This window comes from Notechis scutatus, chromosome 2, assembly GCF_049901735.1.
Source record: "Notechis scutatus isolate UNSWTSFEM ecotype Mainland chromosome 2, rNotScu1.2, whole genome shotgun sequence".
NCBI lineage: Eukaryota > Metazoa > Chordata > Lepidosauria > Squamata > Elapidae > Notechis > Notechis scutatus.
Genome location: NC_142010.1, coordinates 181,238,546 through 181,257,824, shown reverse-complemented (window position 1 = coordinate 181,257,824; position 19,279 = coordinate 181,238,546).

The following is a 19,279-nucleotide window of genomic DNA, read 5'->3' as shown; positions in this document are numbered from 1 at the left end:
CTCATCAGAGAGAGAGAGAGAGAGATCCAATCCTGGAAATAAGGAGAATTTCCTCACAGTGACAACTGTTAAGCTGTGGAACAGTTTGTTTCCAAGACTTGTTTATGTTCCATTGTCAAGATTTTAAAGAAAAGATTGGGCAATCATTGGTCTGAGATGGTAGGAGAAGTCCTTCTTTGGGCAGGGAGTTGGACTAAAAGTCGCTTCCACACTAGGATTCCATGATTGCCTCTCTGCTTTGTGCCACAATGATGGAGCTTCTCTGTTGTTCATGAACAGGCAGCTTCCCACATGAAATCCAGAGGCCAAAGACCACCAAAGAGTCAGCCACCAGCCACTCCTAGACCCAGGTGAGCTGCCCTCCTTGTGTAGGTATAGAAAATGGCCATTGTTTACCTGTTTGCCAAGGGAAGAAGGTTGTCAGTTGCCCTGAAAAGCCACTAGCCACTGCACAACTGCCCATTCTCCCTTGGTGCACTGCAAGTAGGAGCAACTAGTTGGTCATGGCTGCCAGAAGGCTTTTCAGAGTAAGTATGGCCATCTCAGCTGCCAAGAAACTGGCAATGGGGGAGAAAATCACGCTTCTCAACTCTTCTCACTGACTCACGTCTATTTCTCTTCTCTTCACAGAACATCTGGAAAAGGTGTTCGAGCCTTTTCTGTTGCTGGAAGAGCAACATTGAAGACCTACCTGTGCCTCCTGACAGGTACCACCCCCACCTTCTCTTTAAACCCTGGGCATGGGGGGCATGCAGAGTCTAAGGGCCTCTCCCCAAAGCAGCTTTTTGTCCGGAAGGGGCTTCAGGGGGAAAAAGATGGGCGGGCTGGCTGGCCGGGGTTAGAAAGGAGAAGCTGAGCTAGATGGATGTTCTTTGACATGTCATCTTTTTCTTTTGGTCAGCACTGAGGAGGCACAGGAACCGGATGACCAGCAGGGAGATTGGGAGACACATCATGTGTCTGATGGAGGCAGATCTTCCTTTCCTGGGGTAAGGACGCTTCTGCAACATGGCCAGTGGGGCTTCAGGCTTCAAAATCGGGTGGGGGAAGGGAGGAATTTGCCCTTGAGGGGAACCTGGTCAGCCTAGAAAACTGAAGAAGAGCCCCTTGGATTCATGGAAAGATCTTGATGGCCTGGAAGGGAAAATCCTGGGGAAAACTAAGGAAGAGCCATTTTGAGCCTCTTCCTATCAGCCACATTTTCCATGACCTGCTGCCTCTTTGCCCTCTGGGGAAGATAAATGTCCATCACATGCAGAGAATTTTTAATTCATACTTTATATGAACAATTGTTACTTGCAGGTTGTGATGGGTGTTCGTGCCACCGCCCGGAGCCCCAGGATGGAAGATGTTAAGCCTACTCTCATTTTAATGAGGTTAGTGTTCTCACCTGAGGGATTCTGAAGCCCCCAAGAAGGAGGCTGCACTGAAGCCCTACAGAGAAGGGCTAGAAGAAAGGTTTGCAGAGGGGAGGCATCTCCACCCTCTGCCTCTTCTTCTGACTCAGGCCCTTCATTCTCTCCCCAGATATGAGAGGACATTGAAGTGGACGCCACGGCTCCCTACAATTTTGGAGACCTGCACTGAGTCGGTAAGGCCAGACCAGCTCCTCCCAAAGTAAAGGCAGAAGCCCCGTCTCTCTGGATTTGCTAATATGCCAAGAGACGGGATATTTGCCTTCTTCTTGCAGGATCCATCGGAAGAAAGCCGACCGATGGAGACGGCTCAGAGCCCAAGGGACGTGCAGGAGGAAAGCAGTGCCTGCCTACCAGGGTAGGTAACGCTTTGGAGGGTGAAACTTTTGCAGAGGGGAGGCATCTCTGCTTCTGCTACGGGAAGAAGGACTCAGGGCAATCCCACTGGCAGGCCAAGCCCCTGGGCAGGCCAGCTGGAAGGGCTGTTAGAGCCTCCACATGACCACTCTTGAAAAAGGGCCCATGGCTACTTTTGATCTTTGGCCCTTTCGTTTTCTCCCCCCAGAGAGGACAGGGACTGGAGGCCGGGATGTCCACCATGTTGGAGACCTTCACTGAGTTGGTAAGGCTTGGACAGTTCCTCCCCACGTGAGAAGAAGAAGCCCTGTCTGTGTGGTTTTCTTGAGATGCCAACAGACGGAATCTTTGCATTTTGATTGCAGAAACCAGAAGAGCAACTGGTGGAGGAGGAGCTCTCTCCTGGTGGGGAGGAAACGCCTTCCTCACAGGTAAGAAAGCTTGGGCAATGGGGCCATCATTCCTCATGGGAGCGGGAGAAGGCTCCCTATCCTTTAGCAATCTTATTGGAATGGAGAAAGCTTAGGATTTCATATTGTCCTTTGCAGGATTCGCTGACAGTCCTGTTGGGCTCCAGCAGCCTGGGGGATTTGGACTCCTTAGCTGACCTTCTGGAGGAGGAATCTGAGGACAGCAGGGAGCAGGATGCAGAGGCTTCAGAAGCCAGTCCTTCTTCCAGTCCATGGGTAAGAAAGACAAAGTGTTTTTGGTTGGGGGAGGGATAGGGTCCCTCTCGTCAGTTCTCCTAACCTGAGTGAACTGGGCTGGAGCAGTCTGGGCAGTGGAGCAAGGGGACACCCGGCCCTTGGGACAACGTCCTTAGGCTAACTCTAGGCACCCAAGCTCTGGTGCGACTGGTTCCTTTGCCGCAAAGCAGCAGGGACTGGTGGCCTAAATGGATGTGGTCCCCATTCAATAGGCCCTCTTTTAGGAATTCTGAGTCTCTTTTCCCTGATGGCTAAAGAGGAATCATTGTGGTTCACAGGATTCTCCAGAAGGGGAAGACACCCTGGAGGATGTCAGCAGCCTGGAAGAGGACAGCCTGGACTCCCTGGAACGCCTTCTTCAATAAGAAGAGGTATCTATTTTGGCCTCTTCATGGATCAATGTTTGGCCTTGAGAAGCTCAGTGAAGCAATGAGCTATGCTGCGCAGGGCCACCCAAGTCAGACAGGCCCGAGTGGAGGGTGCTGACACGACGTGGTCCACTGGGGAAGGAAATGACAACCCTCTCCAGTATCCTTAGTAAGAAAACCCCAGGAAAAGTATCAAAAGGCTAAAAGCTACGATGCCAGAACATGAGCCCCTCAGATCAGAAGGCGTCCAGGTGGCTACCTGGGGAGAGCGGAGGGCAATTAAAGGAGCTCCAGAAAGAACAAAGTGGTACTAATAGTAGCCTTTGATTCCTCCCTCAGATGCTTCCTCAGATTCCTCTCCAGATGGCAGCTTGGAGGAGGAGGAACCCAGGCACCTCAGGAGGTGAGTTGGTCAATGGCTCTGAGCAGCCTGCCCAGAGTGATTGGTTGAAGCAACAGCCGCAACAGGGTAGCCCTGAGGCTTCAGGTGGGGAAAGCACGCACCTGCCATCTAGTTAGGGAGGAAGAGGAGGAACTGCCTTCTGCAGCTGAACCCAGAACACTTAGGGCAGAGCAAAGGCAGGAGCAGCGAAGGTCAGCTTGATTACTTGCGAGGAGCCAGTCTCGCTCTTCTTGATGGGCTGCCCCAGAATCTGGCTCTTTAGCACAGCAGGCAGACGAGGCAATGCTGGGAACGTGTTCATGAGCAGGGGTTGGACTAGAAGGCCTCCCAAGGTCCCTTCCAACTCAGTTATTCTGTTCTGTTATTCTGTCTGCCTATAGGACGGCTTCATCAATGGAGGGACGGACATGGAGGGCAGGATCACCGCCACCTGTAAAGCCCTGCATGGACCTTTGTTGTTGTTGTTTTGTTGTTGTTTTGTTATTGTTGTTTTTCTTGTTAGTTCTGAGATTTATCTATTTGTTATCATATTGTTAAGTGCTAAAAATAAAAGCAATGGTTAAATAAAGTTATTCATTGACCACAATTATTTTCCTTTAGTTATCAGTGTAGCATTCATGGATAGAAGGATAAATAATTATACAACATTGTACACAATAAAATTACAAAAACACTATATGTAGTCATTACACTTTTCTTAGGGACAGGGTGGACTTTTGATTCAGAATTTCACCAAGCGTCTTTGTCCCTAGTTTTGTCTTGGGATATATTTTTTTCACTGCTGCATGGGAGACAGTGTGTTTGCACTCAGTTACCATTTACAATCTGACATGCTGTAGGGTAGTGGTGGCTAACCTTTTTGGGGTCCCATGCCAACAATTGCGCATGCACTTGCCTGCTCGTGTTCGCGTACCATCACCCAGAAGGCAATGCATGTGTCCCCATGCCTCCTGCCATGCGTGCGCAACCCGAGCAGCGTGCTTCTGCGCATGCGCGAGTTTCTCCTTCGCGCCCTTGCACCCCCGCACATGCACGCCAGATACCCGACAATCAGCTGTGAGGCGCACGGCACAGTAGACCTTTTCTGGGCGAGTGCTCGTGTGCCGGCAGTAATGGCTCTGTGTGCCACTTCTGGCATGCTTGCCATAGGTTTGCCACCAAGGCTATAGAGTATCTTGCTTGAGCAGGGGGCTGGACTAGAAAACCTCCAAGTTCCCTTCCAGCTCCATCCTGGCTGATTGATCGATGGATTGAAGTAACACAGTTGTTATGAGAATCTGGCTTCCCCATTGCTCTTGCTTGCCAGAAGGACACAAAAGCAGATCACATGACCCTGGGAGACTGCAACCGTCATAAAGAGGAGTCAGTTGCCAAGCATCTGATTATTGATCAGTGTATTGTCTAGTAAGAAGTAGAGTTTTGTCCAGCAACTTCAGGAAGATCGGTCCTTGGAACATCATGACGGTGGGCACATAAAGCACAGGAGACCTGCTATGCCGGCATAAACTTTCTATTCTTCCAGAAAAAGGCATTTTACAGATCAGTACCCAGGTCACAGTGTCTAAGAGGCTATAATTTCATTCAAGTCATGCTAGGTTGTTATTACAAAACATACACCAACATACATACACCGTGTATGTGTGTGAGAGAAGGATGGGATGGGATGAGATCGGGGGGGTGGGGGACTCTGCAGCGCAACTTGGTGAAATTGCCATTTCCTCTTTTCATCCCAACTGGCCTTCTCTATCACTTGACAGAGGAAACTGTGCTAAGAACTGAGACCAGCAACATCAAAAAGACCGGCACCGGAATAAAAGTGCCTTAAAAGCATATTTCCATCTCGACCTGGGATGAAGGGACTCTGCTATTCCACAGGTCTTCCCTAATAACAAATGCAATACTGAAACAGTTAAATACAAGGAAGATGGAGGGCATCAGAGCATGCATTTCAAAGCAGAGGCCGATGGGAAAAAGAAGGTCCGTTGTCCAGTGGGCTGGAAATATACAGATGAGGTATTTCTTGAAATATACAGATGAGGTATTTCATCCTTACAGATGATCTTGGCATCCATATCTAGATTTACATATGAATTGTCATTCCTCTGCTTAACTTTTTCATCCACGTGCAGAAAAAAAAAATCTCACTGGATGGTTTCTGCTCTTCCCTTCCCCGCAGCCTTTTCTTCGCTTGCCCAGAGGTTTGCACAAATGGTTGCCTTCTTTACCACTATCTGCATTGACACCGATACTATTCTTTTCTAAATTGATGAAAGCAATGAAGAACAAGTTGCTTTTTCTCCCACGTTCTTCTGTAGGTCCATGAAGACTTTTAGCAATGAAGAACCGATAGTCTAGCTTATAGAAACAAAATAGTGATATTCCTAGTCCTGTGATCATGATTTTCAATATTTTCTTCATCAATTTCCAATGTTTCATTCAGTTTTCTGGCCAGAAATGGCCATTGGATACAATAGATTTGCTTAAGGACAGCAGCGTTCATTTAACTGCAGGGTTTACTTTAATAACTAATGGAAAAAGGTTGTGAAGTTGGTGTTACATTACGTGACCTGATTAATGACCGCAATGACTGACAACTATATTATGGTCATAAGTCAAGGACAACCTGCAGCTAAGAAAAGGGGAACTGCAATTTTAGCATATCTGGAATGCATTAGGTAGGGTAAAACATTCTTAGTGTTTTAAGTCCTGAAGGAAATGCAGGCAAAGAAGTTTCAGAGCTGCTCATCTTGTCAAAGGTTACTTCTTAGTTACTATTCTTTATAATCTCCTGCTAGAGAACAATTAAAGATTGTTTAGAATAACCAGTGAAAAATATTTGAATGCTTCCCTACATTTAGAAGCACGTACAGCTCTAGCTCAATCCTGATTTAACTTTAAGCAGTAAATGTGAAAGTTTGGCCTGTCAGTGGGACAAAATGTAATGGCCTGGTATTACTCAGCAGCGAAGCAGAAAAGAAAGAGAAACAAAAAGAGGAGGACAAGAAATTCTGTGCCAGGGCAATTTAGTCAGGGATTAGCATTAGAATTCAGAAACAGCAAAGAGGTGTATAAACACACACAAACTGTGGGTCTTATATCACATTGTAGATCACGTCAAGACCGCCTGTGAACTGAGACCATATAGAGCATCTGATTTTTTAAAATATAAATTATGCTTCACTTCAATGGTTAAAGCGACCATTGGGGTCTTCAAACTTGGCAAGTTTAAGAGTTATTTATGGGATTTTGTCTTTGTGTGTCAGCCTTCAATACAAAAAAGTGTGGAAACTGTTGAAAATACTGGCTCTCTCAGCCTGAGGAGCAACTACAGGAGGACAAACAGCCTGGACTGCAGGCCTCTCTCATCTCAGGCCTGATTTTGAGGCCCTGTGTTGGGAAAGGAGGAGGCCATTTCCTATTGCCCAGAAATTCACTGAGTGCTGATTGGATCTTAGGACCATCAATCAAAGGACAGTAACACTGGGTTCCTCCTCCTGGATGATATTCTTGGAGGGAAGAGAAGTGAGAAATTTGAAGGCCGGGAGTGGAAGGACAGATGGGAGGAAAGCCTGCAGTCTTTTTAGCTCTAGGAAAGCCAATAAGAGCTATAGAGTCTCAACCTACGACCATAATTGAGTTCAAACTTTCTGTTCTTAAGTGAGACATTTGCTAAGTGAGTTTTTTGCCCCATTTTACTATCTTTCTTGCCATTGCTGTTAAGTGAACCACTGCAGTTGATAAGTTAGTAACATGGTTGTTAAGTGAATCTGGCTTCTGCATTTATTTTGCTTTTCAAACGGTTGCAAAAGGTGATCACAAGACCTTGGGAAGGATACAGCAATAGTCGTAAGTATTAACCAGTTGCCAAACATCTGAAATTTGATCACATGATCAAAGGACTGCTACAAAGGACATAAGTTTGAAAAGTGGTCGTAAGTCCCTTTTTTCATTGCCATCGTAACTTTCAACGGTCACTAAATGAACCCTTGTAAGTCAATGACTATCTGTACTATGTGTACTTAATCCTGTTTCCAATATCTGGCCTCAACTTTCTTTTGAAATTTCTCTAATCACTTCCCAACTCTGAAGCCCATCCTTCAGGAATGGAGTCGTAAGGATAACCCAGTTTGTCCCTTGTTTTGGCATTATATCCAAAATTAGCTTTTTTTGTAAATTCAGAGACGATACAAGGACAGCATTTAAAAACGAGGTGTTTTTTGAGAGAGAATTCTCCCACTGCTTCCGGTGACCCTTGAAGAGAAGAAGGGAGTCCTAAGAGCAGTCTTCCAATACTCGAAGGGAGGCCACAGGGAAGAGGGTGTTGATTCTTCAAAGCAGCTGAAGAAAGGACATGAAGCAACGGGTGGAAGCTCATCAGAGAGATCCAACAGTGGAGATTAGGAGGAATTTCCTTCCTTGGGCAGGAGGTTGGATGAAAAGTCCCTTCCACCGTAGGATTGTATAATTTCCTCTGGGCTTTCTGCCACAATGATTGTGCTTCTCTGTTGTTCATGAACAGACAACTTCCCACATGAAATCCAGAGGCCAAAGGCCACCAAGAGAGTCAGCGACCAGCCTTTTCTAATCCCAGGTGAACCTCCTTCCGTGTGAAGGTTTATAATGTGGCCATTGTTTACCTGGTGGCCAAACGAATGAGGTTGTTAGTTTGCCTCAAAAGCCACCAGTGCACAATTGCCTATTTCTCTGTCATGCAGTATATATACCAGTACCATAACCAAATCCTAATTTGCTCATGGCTGCGAGAAGGCTTTTCAGAGTAAGTGTGGCCATCTCAGCTGCCAAGAAACTGGCAATAGGGGAGAAAATGACGCTTCTCAACTCTTCTCACTGACTCACGTCTATTTCTCTTCTCTTCACAGAACATCTGGAAAAGGTGTTCGAGCCTTTTCTGTTGCTGGAAGAGCAACATTGAAGACCTACCTGTGCCTCCTGACAGGTACCACCACCACCTTCTCTTTAAACCCTGGGCATGGGGGGCATGCAGAGTCTAAGGGCCTCTCCCCAAAGTAGCTTTTTGTCCAGAAGGGGCTTCAGGGGCAAAAAGGTGGGCGGGCTGGCTGGCCGGGCTAAGAAAGGAGAAGCTGAGCTAGATGGATGTTCTTTGATATGTCATCTTTTTTTTTTTTTGGTCAGCACTGAGGAGGCACAGGAACCGGATGACCATCACGGTGAATGGGAGACACATCATGTGTCTGATGGAGGCAGATCTTCTTTCCTGGGGTAAGGATGCTTCTGCAACATGGCCAGTGGGGCTTCAGGCTTCAAAATTGGGTGGTGGAAGGGAGGAATGTGCACTTGAGGGGAACCTGGCCAGCCTAGAAAACTCAAGAAGAGCCCCTTGGATTCATGGAAAGATCTTGATGGCTTGGAAGGGAAAATCCTGGAAAATACTAACATTTTGAACCTCTTATTGTTGGCCAAATTTATCAAGATCTGGTGTCTCTTTGCCCTCTGGAATGCAGCCCTTCTTAATTGATGGACTCTAAGAGAGTCTATAAGAGCCTCTCCCAAGATGGCTTCCTGTCCAGTAAGGGTTTGCAGGGCCAAAAGATGGGCATGTGGACATGTCACCTTCTTTTGCTCAGGTCTGACGAGGCACAGGAACATGGGGACACATCTTGATTCAGAGGGTAGGGACGATTTTGCAACATATCCATTGAATGTTCATGTCTTAAAACTGGGTCGGGGAACCCGGTAAGCCTAGCAAATTCAAGAAGAGCTCCTTGGATGCGGGGTGATATCTTGCAGAGAACTTTGCTTTATACCTTCAATGAACAATTGTTACTTGCAGGTTGTGATGGGTGTTCGTGCCACCGCCCGGAGCCCCAGTATGAAAGATGTCAAGCCTACTCACATTTTAATGAGGTTAGTGTTCTCATCTGAGGGATTCTGAAGCCCCCAAGAAGGAGGCTGCACTGAAGCCCTACAGAGAAGGGCTAGAAGAAAGGTTTGCAGAGGGGAGGCATCTCCACCCTCTGCCTCTTCTTCTGACTCAGGCCCTTCATTCTCTCCCCAGATATGAGAGGATATTGAAGTGGACGCCACGGCTCTCTACAATTTTGGAGACCTGCACTGAGTCGGTAAGGCCAGACCAGCTCCTCCCCAAAGTAAAGGCAGAAGCCCTGTCTCTCTGGATTTGCTAATATGCCAAGAGACGGGATATTTGCCTTCTTCTTGCAGGATCCATCGGAAGAAAGCCGACCGATGGAGACGGCTCAGAGCCCAAGGGACGTGCAGGAGGAAAGGAGTGCCTGCCTACCAGGGTAGGTAACGTTTTGGAGGGTGAAACTTTTGCAGAGGGGAGGCATCTCTGCTTCTGCTACGGGAAGAAGGACTCAGGGCAATCCCACTGGCAGGCCAAGCCCCTTGGCAGGCCAGCTGCAAGGGCTGTTGGAGCCTCCACATGACCACTCTTGAAAAAGGGCCCATGGCTACTTTTGATCTTTGGCCCTTTCGTTTTCTCCCCCCAGAGAGGCCGGGGACTGCAGGCCGGGGATGTCCACCATGTTGGAGACCTTCACTGAGTTGGTAAGGCTTGGACAGTTCCTCCCCATGTGAGAAGAAGAAGCCCTGTCTGTGTGGTTTTCTTGAGAGGCCAACAGACGGAATCTTTGCATTTTGATTGCAGAAACCAGAAGAGCAACTGGTGGAGGAGGAGCTCTCTCCTGGTGGGGAGGAAACGCCTTCCTCACAGGTAAGAAAGCTTGGGCAATGGGGCCGATGGAGGAGGCCATGCCATCATTCCTCATGGGAGCGGGAGAAGGCTCCCTATCCTTTAGCAATCTTATTGGAATGGAGAAAGCTTAGGATTTAATATTGTCCTTTGCAGGATTCGCTGACAGTCCTGGTGGGCTCCAGCAGCCTGGGGGATTTGGACTCCTTAGCTGACCTTCTGGAGGAGGAATCTGAGGACAGCAGGGACCAGGATGCGGAGGCTTCAGAAGCCAGTCCTTCTTCCAGTCCATGGGTAAGAAAGACAAAGTGTTTTTGGTTGGGGAGGGATAGGGTCCCTCTCGTCAGTTCTCCTAACCTGAGTGAACTGGGCTGGAGCACTCTGGGCAGTGGAGCAAGGGGACACCCGGCCCTTGGGACAACGTCCTTAGGGTAACTCTAGGCACCCAAGCTTTGGTGCGACTGGTTCCTTTGCCGCAAAGCAGCAGGGACTGGTGGCCTAAATGGATGTGGTCCCCATTCAATAGGCCCTCTTTTAAGAATTCTGAGTCTCTTTTCCCTGATGGCTAAAGAGGAATCATTGTGGTTCACAGGATTCTCCAGAAGGGGAAGACACCCTGGAGGATGTCAGCAGCCTGGAAGAGGACAGCCTGGACTCCCTGGAACGCCTTCTTCAATGAGAAGAGGTATCTATTTTGGCCTCTTCATGGATCAATGTTTGGCCTTGCGAAGCTCAGTGAAGCAATGAGCTATGCTGCGCAGGGACACCCAAGTCAGACACGCCCGAGTGGAGGGTGCTGACACAACATGGTCCACTGGGGAAATGACAACCCTCTCCAGTATCCTTAGTAAGAAAACCCCAGGAAAAGTATCAAAAGGCTAAAAGCTACGATGCCAGAAGATGAGCCCCTCAGATCAGAAGGCGTCCAGGTTGCTACCTGGGGGGAGCGGAGGGCAATTAAAGGAGCTCCAGAAAGAACAAAGTGGTACTAATAGTAGCCTTTGATTCCTCCCTCAGATACTTCCTCAGATTCCTCTCCAGATGGCAGCTTGGAGGAGGAGGAACCCAGGGACCTCAGGAGGTGAGTTGGTCAATGGCTCTGAGCAGCCTGCCCAGAGTGATTTGGCTGAAGCAACAGCCGCAACAGGGTAGCCCTGAGGCTTCAGGTGGGGAAAGCATGCACCTGCCATCTACTTAGTGAGGAAGAGGAGGAACTGCCTTCTGCAGCTGAACCCAGAACACTTAGGGCAGAGCAAAGGCAGGAGCAGCGAAGGTCAGATTGATTACTTGCGAGGAGCCAGTCTCGCTCTTCTTGATGGGCTGCCCCAGAATCTGGCTCTTTAGCACAGCAGGCAGACGAGGCAATGCTGGGAACGTGTTCATGAGCAGGGGGTTGGACTAGAAGGCCTCCCAAGGTCCCTTCCAACTCAGTTACTCTGTTCTATTTTTCTTTCTGTATATAGAGGGACGGCTTCAGCAACCGACGATGGACGGCTGAATCACCCCCACCAATGAAGCCCATCGAGGAGCCGCTTTCCCTCAAGAAAGTTTCCTTGATTGATGGCTTGCTGTTTTTCGTTTGTTTGTTTGTTTGTTATCATCGTTGTTAGTTTTAATATTTATTCATTTTTTTAATTTGATGTTTTTATGTTATTATTTTATATACATTTTTGTTTAATTTGTGTTTATATCAACAAAACTTTTAATTAAAATCAACAGTTAAATAAACAACATTTTTCATTGACCGTTATTATTTTCTATATACAGCTGTATACAGGTAGTCCTCAAATTACCACCCAAATTTATGTTGCCATGTGAAACATTTGTGAAGTGACCTTTGCTCCATTTTATTACCTGTCCTGCCACAGTTGTTAAAGAAATTAATCAGTGGTGAGATTCAAAAAAAATTACTAATGGTTCTGTGGGCGTGGCTTGGTGGGTGTGGCAGGGGAAGGATACTGCAAAACGTCCATTCCCACCCCACTCCTGGGGGAAGGTTACCACCGATTCTCTGAACTGTTCAACATTTCCGCTGCTGGTTCTCCAGAACTGGTCAAAACCTGCTGAATCCCACCTCTGAAATCAATGCCATTCTTAAGTTAGTAACACAGTTGTTGTAAGAATCTGGCTTGCCCATTGCTTTTGCTTGCCAGAAGGACACAAAAGCAGATCACATGACCGTGGGAGACTGCAACCGTCATAAAGATGAGTCAGTTGCCAAGTGGCTGAATATTGATCACATGACCGTGGGGATGCTGCAAGAGTCATAAGTGTGAAAAGGGGCACAAGTCCTTTTTTTTCAGTACCGTTATAATCTTGAACGGCCACTAAATGAACGGTTGTAACTCGAGGATCACCTGTACTTTCTGCAGCATCAACCAGTAAGAAGTAGAATTTTGCTCAGCAACTTCAAGAAAATGGGTCCTTGGAACATCATGATGGTACTAACAAAAAAGCACAGTTGATCTTCTATAGCGGCATAAACTTTGTATTCTTCCAGAAAAAGACATTTTACAGATCGGTACCCAGGTTACAGTGTCTAAGAGGTTATAATTTATGCTCATGCTAAATTGTTTTTACAATACATACGCTAGCAAAATGCTGTATATAATAAGATACACAAATGAGACAGCTAAAATGGCAGGGAGAGTGCATGTCTGAACCTGGCATGGAGAATTTCCATGCACAGTGATTTCAAGTAAAGTGTAAACAAAAATTCTACCTCGTGTGAATGGCAATGTAGCATGCCTTGCTTTGATATTGTCCGCTCAGTAGTAACCTTGTTAGTTGGTGCAACATTTTCAATTGAAAAAGAAGTCTTGATTCAAGTTCACTAAGAATCAAGAATATAAGAGGACGACAAAAGTCCATTCTTCTGATTTGGATAAATGGCAGACATTATGGACTAGAAACTAACTTAACCATGTCAACGACCTACAAAGAGAATTTGCATGCGTTCTCCAGTATCACCACAGCAGATTACAATGCACTGACATATGCTTTTAGAGTGTACCATTCAAGTGGTGCAGAAAGCAGCTCAGGTATGAGTGTGCAGTTTGAAATTTCTTCACTTTGTGGTTGAAATGATGTGTGTATATGTTCCTGTACTTCATAAGAACCTCTAAGAAACAGACGGTGTAGACTGTAGAATGCTATAAGGAGCAGGGGCATAGAGGCCTAAATAAATTCAGAAGCAGATCTGAAACTGCTGCATTGATAGAATTAATTTGGAAATTAATTATTTGGGAAACAAAAAGTTAGTAATTAATACTTGCGTAGGAGGAGCTTTTCAAGTCACAATAAGAACACTAAATAATTCTATTTATTATTATTAACCCCTGATAGCAGTTAAATCTGTCAAGGGAGAGGCTGGTCTTCCCTTCCTGAGCCAGGCCACGTCAGGAGGTGATGAACATCCGACAAGCCCAGCAGCAGTGGAGACAGTATTAGCAGCCCAGCCGGTGGATCTATTAGATCTGCCAGTGCTGTGAGATAAAAGTAAACACTAAATTATATGTATGGTCTGGGGGGGAAATGCCTGTATAATGTATTGTTAGAAATGGTGAAAGAAGAAAGGAAGAATATACCACCAAACCTGAAGTTTATTGCTCACTATATGTGCTGAAAATCTGATTATTATTTCCAAGTTAGATCAATGTTATCTACATCTATCAAAATGTGCAAATATGTGTCTGCCATCAAGCGTTTTTTCCAGACCATTCCAGCTGAGATTTACTTCTACCAATTACCTAATTTTCTCCCTCAAAGTGAGGACTGTTAGCCATTGAATCATAAGAATCTTTTTTCTGCATTGTTGTGCAACAAAGAACTCCTCTTAAATGAAACATGGTAATGGTGCTTCATAGGCTTTTTATGTTCCTTGTTATTTCAACAAATACTGCTCTCGTATTATCTTTCCCTGTTCACCTCACTACTTTTGCACCATCTATTATAATGCCAGTTATTGAACGCTCAGATAGGAGCGCTGCTTTGGAAAATGCAGCTTTATCTTTGGTCAGCTTAACGAGAGTGCGCTTTGGAGCCCAACTTTTCAACAAAAGATGCAATAACTACCTACCCTCTCTGAAGTATGCATAAAGGCAACATTGTCATATGACCAGATATTCTAGGGGAGGCATGGATTTGACTGATTATGTGCCATCAGGTTATTTTTTTTTCTGCTAGTGACCATATAGTTTGATTATCTGTCCCTAATTGGTGACACATAATCAGTCTGCCAACCACCGTCACGTTGCTATGCACCCTTCTTCATGGGGCCTCCAGTCTAGCCGACCGATCACCAGGATTTATGCTTGGTGGGTCCTAGGCCTCCCAGTGGCCAGATGACATGGGTAGTGACCTTGAGCGCTAGGCCAGGAGGCAGAAGGCAGGGCTGTTGATATGCGGGGCAACCGGGGCATAGCATCTCCACCCAAGGGCCCTTCGAATCAACAAAGGGGCGGGAAATGGGACAGCTACCTCCCACCCAGCCTGGCCCTCCAGGACTCCCTTGTCCTTTCTAGCATCGACTGGCTTCTACTCGGGAGGAGTTAAAAGGATAGTGCGAGTCCTGGCCACAACCACAGCCTCGGCACCCATGTGGGGAGAGTGAAAGGTGCCCCCCCCTTCCCACAGTGCACCCCAAGCAGACAGGCAGGCTGGCAGGCATGCAGCTTGTCTCCTTGGCAATGCGAACACTACAGTGGTCGGGCAAGCGAGGCTCAAGTACCGCCCGCTGTGCTTCCCTGTGATGCCCCCCAGGCTGTGGTAGCACATGAATATATGCATTTCATTGGAAGACATTGTGCATCCTTGTTGAGAATGACTCTCACTGGCAGGACTCTCATTGATGGAAATCAAGGGAGCCTCCATAACCAGCGGTCTGACAGGTGGGAGCTCCATTGTTGTTTGGGCAAATGTGAAATCCATTGCTCATTCAACAGATGTGGAATCCATTACTGATCTGGAGTCTGTTCATCATTTAGCAAGGGAAATTCTTTCAAGGGAGGGATTCTGAAGCCCCCAAGAAGGCTATTATTATTATTAATAATGTACTATTATTATTATCAATGCTATTAGTTTCTTTTGGTTTGCTAGAACCCTCTTCACTAAAAGTCTTTTGATATTAAAGCATTTTCAGAGCCCTCAGGAATAAGAAAGGAAACCCAACTCTCAAGCAGGTAAAGTGCCACATAGAAAAGGCTACAATCAGCTCTGATATCATTTCACCCCAAACCATCTTGCTCACACACCACCATGCCATTACATTTTATTTAATACTTTATTCCGTAAACAGCAGATAGTAGCTTTACATCATACTCTGAGACATAAACCAGTGTTTGCAAGCTACAATGGCTGGATTGACACATGTTTCATCAAAAGAAACAATTTAGTCCAATGTGTCAATCCAGCCTTTTCTCTTCTTTACCTTCTGAGAAGGATGGAAGATTTCCCTGTTTTGCTTGCTATAGGAAAAAATGCATCAGATGAAGGCCTAGTCTTCCCATTCATTACTATTGGCAAGACAGTTGGTAGCAACTTTTCAGATTAGCATACTTTATTAGAAGATGGATAATTTAAAGGTTTGTGCCTTTGCCCTTTAACCAGACACCTTCTATTTTGGGATTACCACAGACACACTTCTCCTCCAACAATCTCAGAAGCGGTGTGGATCAATGCAGCACAGACTGGGAAGTGTTCAAGCACTTGCCAAAAGAATGTGCCCAGAACATAATTTAGATATCACTGGCTGCGAGAGACGAACCAAATATAAAAGAGAACAATTAACCAGTAGTTCAGGAGTTATCGAGTCACTAATATTTGAATATTATAGACTCAGTGTCATATGAGTAATTCCCTTTCATCCGCTCAATAGTATTCAATCCGAAAATGTATATTAGCACAAAGAAAGGATATTTTCCTCTAAGCAGACAGGATTGGGACCCACAAACTGGTGAGCAAGACATGTCAGACTGTGTTGGCCCAAAGGGCAAAAGAAGGTCAAATTGTCCAAGAGGCCAAGCAGAGAAGCAAGTTGGCTTCCAGGGCCTCTTAAAGAGAATAATGAGGGGAAACATCTATTTCTCGTCTCTTCACAGAACATCTGGAAAAAGTGTTCTTTTCTGCTGTATGAAGAGCGACACAGAAGAACTTTCTGTGCCTCCTGATAGGTACGACAGGGGAGGGATAGAGTTCCTCTATTCAGTCTTCCTAACCTGAGTGAACTGTGCTGGAGCACTCTGGGCAGTGGAGCAAGGTGAGACCTGGCCCTGGGGATAACATACTTAGGCTAACTCCTTTTGCCTTGTTATGTCAAAGAATCTTGCGCTGCTCAGTCAAACAATGAGCTATGCTGTGCAGGGGTACCCAAGTCGAAATGGAGGGTAGTAGAAGACCTCCAAGTTCCCTTCCAACTCAGTTATTCTGTTTGGTTGTTCTGTCTATATATAGATGGACAGTTTCAGAAATGGGGAGTACGGAGATAAAGGGCAGAATCACACACACACACCCCTCAGTTTAGCCCCATGAGCCGCCTCCCCCCAAGGAACCTATGCAAGTGGGTTGACCATGCTCACTGCTGTCATCAGGGCTGCCGATATCGGGCGGGAATATGCCTCTACTATGGAGGTACTGGGCATGTGGCTGCCACATGGCTGGCTAAGAAAAGTTGGGTGCTGTCAGGAAATTCCACGGCCTGAGGTTCGCACCATTGGATGTCCATGTTGGCAGGCTCAACGCAGCAACCACAAGTCATCCGGTTGCCTCACTTAGCGGTGGCGTTGATTTTGATATGACCTGATAGGGCAAAGTTGGAAATGCAAGCTATGGTCGATTCGGGGACCTCCATGAACTTTATGGATCTAATGTTTGCCACAAAATGGGAGATCCCGCAACACAAGGTTGCCCCTGCCATTTAGTGGATACTGTAGGTGGCTAATCTCTCTGGTCAGGACCCGTGATGACAGCCACCCTTTGACTCCAGATGCACATGGCTTTCTACTCCAGAGACACATGGCTTTCTACTCCAGAGGCACATGACAGTCTAATCTCAAGAAGAGATTGGACTGTCCTTTGTCAGAAATGGTGTAGGGTCTCTTGCTTGGGCAGGGGGTTGGACTAGATGACCTACAAGGTCCCTTCCAACTCTGATGATCTGTTATCTGTTATCGCATGGACAATCACATGGAGTAACTAGACTTCTACTTCATGGCTGCTCCTCATTTCCCTATACTGCTGGGGTTGGAATAGCTCCTGGCCCTCGATCTGAAAATCCTATGAGCAGATAGGGTGATGCATTTGGACAGCCCAAAGTGCTGCTTCCACTACCTACAGATGTGTGTAGCTGAAGGGCCTCCCATGCCATCGCTGGATCTCTGACCAGAAATTTCAGATTATGCCAATGTCTTCAGCAAGAGGGAAGCAGAGCAACTTTCTCTTTGCCATTCGTATGATTGCCCTATGGACTTGATCCTGAATGCCAAGATCCCAGAGGGTGGATTTATTCACTGTCTGAGCCTGAGCCCAAGGCCCTGAAAGACAAACATTTGCAACATTAACACTATACCCTGTTTCTGAACGTGTTATAATGGCATTCATTGGAAAAGAAATGTACATTTGTTTATAAAATTGATATCAGTTTGAACTGACTCCATGGGACATGAAATGCTGATCTCTTGCTTGCTAATAAATTTATCTCCCAAACTTATGACAAAAATGATTTCTGTACTCCTCTTCCATATGAAGGTCTTTAATACTGAATTCTCTTGTTTAATACCTTAGGTAAAACTAGATTTAAATTATAAATATCTTCTTAATTTTAATTTATATAATTACCATATGATTGGGAGAGGAGACTATATAGTGGAAGGAAGGCTGCTCTATTGTTGTTGCTATTCATGTTACATTTTCCCAGTAAAATGTAACCCTACTGAATAACTGTACATTGTCCTGGTAATAAATCAGGGAAATTAAAAGTGCTATCCTGATACTAAAATCATGACTGCACACATATAAGTAAAAGCTGCTGTATTACTTGTGATTTGCCCAAAATACATTTTAAAAGCTACCCAATCTGTTTTTTTTAATTATATAGCTAATGAATAAAACTATAGTCACCTATATTGTCCAAAAAACATAGAATACAGAAAAATGGGTGCAGTCTTGTACATACAGTAACATATTTATTAGGACATGGAAAAATAGTACATTTAGAACTCTAGCCATATTTGAAATAAACTTAAAAGATGCAGCAAACATCCAATAATGCATCAGCACTAGCATGGAAAGTCAAATTAAAATGCTAATATTAGAGCTGGCATTAGAGTCTTAAAAATGTACATGTTTTCTAAAACAATAGCAAAGCCCAGGACCCTAGCAGCTAAAACAGTCGAAGCTATAAGATTTGTGTTGAGCACAAACATACGTCAGGGAGGTAACATGTGTATACAAGCAGACAAAGCCTTAACTCCATTATTTGAATGTCACAGCTCACTGAGTCTCTGCTCCAAAAAACATTTGTCTATCAGCCATGGCCAGCTGCCCTTTTCATCTTTTTTTCTGAAAGCTTGACCAAATGACCCGGCTTCCAATATTGGTCCCTAGAATTAACCTTGTGTGCTTTGTAGTGCTTTGACAGGTCCTTTGTGTTCTGTTTCTCAACAGAAGTGAATGTTTGCCATCTTTCTTTTCTTTTCCTCTTTCAGTTTGGACTTCACTTTTACTGCTTCATTTTCTCATGCTCTGAGTGGGTTAATTTTCCTCCCAGGTGCATATTCATGCACCTGTTCTAACATGTTTTCCAGCAGCTGGTCTTTTCCATCTGACTGCTTTAAAGGTGGTGGGGGGTAACCAACCAGGATTTTGTAGATACAGAGCTTTTTAACATATTGCTGCAGAGACCCATCATTGATATGAATTTCTGTGATACATTGCTCCAGCCTAGCACTAATAAGACAGCAGGGGCATTGAATAATGAAAGGTCCTCCATGAATTCCATTGAAAAATATGAGTTGTTATTTTACACTAGAAGGAGAAGTGAGCTGTTTACAGACTCTTTAGAAAGAAGTATGCCATAAAGATGAATTCTTATCAACAATCTTTCAGATAACCTGCTGATGAATAGAAAGATAATTGCACTTTGCCAAATAACATTTACATCAGTTTTAAGAAAAAATAATCTTTTCTTTTTATTTATTTAAAACAAGTGGGAGAGGGGGGCAAGGGTATCATGATTAAGTTCTCTCTTTTATTAACAAGGCAATGCAACTAACGGGTTAACAATAACTGTTCTATTCTGATCTCTTCTATTTTTCATTTTTTGTACTGGGACAACATGT